Source organism: Dipodomys spectabilis, unplaced genomic scaffold, assembly GCF_019054845.1.
Source record: "Dipodomys spectabilis isolate Male_0828 unplaced genomic scaffold, ASM1905484v1 ptg000189l, whole genome shotgun sequence".
In the NCBI taxonomy this organism is placed as follows: Eukaryota; Metazoa; Chordata; class Mammalia; order Rodentia; family Heteromyidae; genus Dipodomys; species Dipodomys spectabilis.
The window spans coordinates 486,739-490,402 of record NW_024870866.1 but is presented as its reverse complement, the minus strand read 5'-3'; the positions used below and the strand labels follow the sequence as shown (position 1 = coordinate 490,402).

The window sequence follows — 3,664 nt, the reverse complement described above, 5'->3', positions numbered from 1 at the left end:
ACCTGTATCCTTTCCTTGCATCTTAAATGAAGAAATGCTGGCTTGTTTCATGCTGATTCTACTGTGTAGACACACTTAAATACACTTTCCAAGTCCAAAAGCACATAAATGAAATACACATCATCTTTTGTCAGTTAGTATAATTGTGTTCTACACATTTATTAACAGGTTACAAATTATTCTCAAATTTTAATACATAAAAAACTTTCTTTTTTTCTCATTTTCGTGCCCAGGACATCGGCATGACCTCAGTCAGAATTGCTCACTAGACTTTTCATATGGGTTGGTTAAATTTTGACCTGCGCTCCAGTCTTCTGGGGAGTCACTCATCTGCTTAAGAATTGATGCTGGCTCTTGGAAAAGAGCCCAAGGAAAGATGCCATTTAAAGCCTTATAATTTTATTCTTAACAAGGATATTGTCCTACTACTTTGGCTGTTGAGAGTGTTTATAAGAGCAAGCATTCCATGGGAAGCAGGGAGACACAATATTACCTATACTTATTGAGATTTTCGAGTGACTTGCTATCACTTGTACTGCATTTATCAAGTTGAATCTCTCTAAAGTTACCAGTTGGAAGAGATAAGAGGAGTGGTAAAAGAACTCTTAGAGACAAATACATCTTCAACACATTTGTTTCCAAGTATTCTCTCTAAGGCATATTCAACAACTAGTGAAACTTGTGTTGGCTATATCTATGTGTCTTTTTCCATTTGTGCATATGTGTATGTATGTGTGTATTTGTGTGTATAGTAACATTCATGTGTACATATATGGGCCGATGTACACATATATGCATATATAAATAAATATACATATATAAATACATGGGCATACATAAATATCAGATGTTGAGTGATTTAATCTAGAGTTCCCAGCACATTGTCCTTATCACAAAGTATACATGATAAACTGCTCTAAGGATCTGTGCTATATGAGGGGTGTCCTTTGTACTCACTTCCCCCATTAACTTGTTTTTCATCCCTGTGAACAACTTCAGCCTACTTTCCCATAGGATAGCTTTGTTTTTGTTACTTACTGATAATAAAAGAAAAAGGTTGTTTGTAAAAGAAAAAGAACTTTTGAGTCCCAGGCTAAAAGTACATTATCAGTCCCAATGATTCATATGAGATAAAATTTATAATAGTACTAAAAGTGAAAAGGAATTCCTAGATCTGTTGTTTTGCCATTTAGAACAGCAAAGAATAATTTCACATCACTGTTATAACTCTTAAAGAATGCAAAGGTAACTGATGGTCCCCATCATGTTCCCACAAAACCAGTGGATCTTGAAGGATAATAGTAGACCAACAGAAATTCTAAGTAGCAGACATGGAGCATGAAAGAGAAAGAGCAGAAATGAGAGAGTGAAAGAGAGAGAAAAATATCATAATATTAAAGTGCATAACAGATAAACAAGAGGTGTATGAGAATATTCATACTGCTATCTTGAGACTCTACATGTACATTTGAAGATATTTGATGTGTGATAACTCATCAACATAAAGTATAAAGTGATTTTGATAATAAATAAAAATGGCTCAGAAGAAATTATAAATGCAAAAACATTCTTCACAGAAGCAAACTCTCAGAAATATTCCTTGACTTTGAAAAGTCTGGCTGCAGTTAGTATAAATTTAGAAGTATGACAATTCACAAAAATATAAAAATGTATTCACATATTTCATTATATAACCCAATGCAGAAAGCAAATATTGTTCAGATGATTTTTTTAAATCACAGTTTCTCAGGTGCTGGGAAGGTGGCTCAGTGGTAGAGTGCTTGCCTTGCATACATGAGGTCCTGGATTTCATTCCTCAGCACGACATAAGCAGAAAAAGATGAAAGTGGTGCTGTGGATCAAGTGATAGCACTAGCCTTGAGCTGAAGAGCTGAGGGACAGTACCCAAGACCCAGAGTTCAAGCCCCACAACCAACAAAACCAAAGCAAAAAACAAAACAAAACAAAACACAGTTTCTCAATTTTGTGGCGTCAACTCTGTAATACCACTACTTCAGCCTAGGGTTAAGATTTTAGGTGTGGACATTTACCAACACTCCTGATTCAGACTCTACTTGATATAATTTTTAATCAATATTTTGTTTTTAGTTTTGCTCTTTGTAAATTCACATGCACCTATGAAAAATGGTGTGGCCATCCCAATAATATTCTCAAAGTACTTCTTAATCACGACTCACAAAAAGTTGTATTCTATTACAACAAGGAAAAATGCTATAAATAAAGAAAACAATAATTATATGTTAATGATTACTAAAATAAAAAACAAAACCATTACCAGGGTTTTCAGTGTTTGAGAAGTACAGAGTAGATTTTACTATTTTCTCATATTCCTGTATATTCAAAACTGGATAAAGCTATGAGTAGCCTTTAAATTTACCCACTAAGATTAGTATTTATAGTTCATCTCATCATTTGTATGTGGCTTATATCATTCTTTGTTCATCACTAACATATAACGTAAGGGAGCCCTAAAGATTTAACAGAAACTGTCCTTGAATATTGGTACCTGTTGTTCAGGATAGATGCCTAGAAGTGGTATGAGTGGGCCATAAGGAAGGTCAATATTTAGCTTTCTGAGGACTCACAAGACTGCTTTCCAACGTGGTTGTGTAAGTGTACGTTCACACACACACACACACACACACACACACACACACACACACACACACACACACAACTTCTTTACACAGTCTTTGCAACTTCTCATTAGTAAAGTTTCTATAAACTCTGAAATGTACATACATACTAGTACATGCTACCAGAAATATTATATACTTTATCGAAAAATTTTCTGACCTGCCAACCAGTCTTAATTTTGCCGTATATAAGCAAATCCTAAAATGAAACATATTTAAAACATTAAAACTTTTAACAAACCTTAACATTTGCTGCAATGAACATTATGACAGGTGCCTTGTGTAGAATAATTGAATTCCTCCTCCTACACAACTCATGAACAACAAATATCTGGAATTATTTTGTTTTTGGCATGTCAATCTTGACTTTGTTCTTAAATGTGTGCCTATGTAAGAAATACATGGTTGTAAAATTTCACAATTCTTTTGAACTTACTTTTTGTTGAATTGTCTAGTTTAAGAAAATCAATTACACTTTATATATAAAAAAATGTTCTGTGCTCAATTTGCCTGCACATACACTAAAATTGGAACATACAGAGAAGATTAGCATGGTCCCTGCACAAGGATGACATGCAAATTAATGAATCGTTCCATATATTTACAACAACAGATGCTGGAAGGGATATGGCCAGAAGGGAAGCCTACTGCATTCTTGGTGGGAGTGTAAACTTGTTCATCCACTTTGGAAAGCGGTTTGGAGGTTCCTCAAAAGACTCCACATAGAGCTCCCCTATTACACAGCAATCCCATTTTTGGGCATTCACCCAAATGATCACAAACAAGTCCATACTAAAACTACCACCACAACAATGTTTATTGTAGCATTATTTGCCATAGCTAAGATATGGAACCAACACCGATTCCCCTCAGTAGAAGAATGGATCAAGAAAACGTTCTGTGTGTGTGTGTGTGTGTGTGTGTGTGTGTGTGTGTGTGTGTGAATGTACACTTACACAACCACGTTGGAAAGCAGTCTTGTGAGTCCTCAGAAAGCTAAATTTTGA

At 34.9% G+C, this 3,664-nt stretch overlaps 1 non-coding gene across 1 annotated transcript; it reads left to right on the top strand.

Annotated features, from left to right (window-relative positions):
• The first annotated feature begins 3,154 nt into the window (after positions 1–3,154).
• Positions 3,155–3,260, top strand: LOC122121545. The gene has a single exon (XR_006149966.1). It is a non-coding gene; the product is annotated as a U6 spliceosomal RNA (small nuclear RNA).
• Positions 3,261–3,664: the final 404 nt, after the last annotated feature.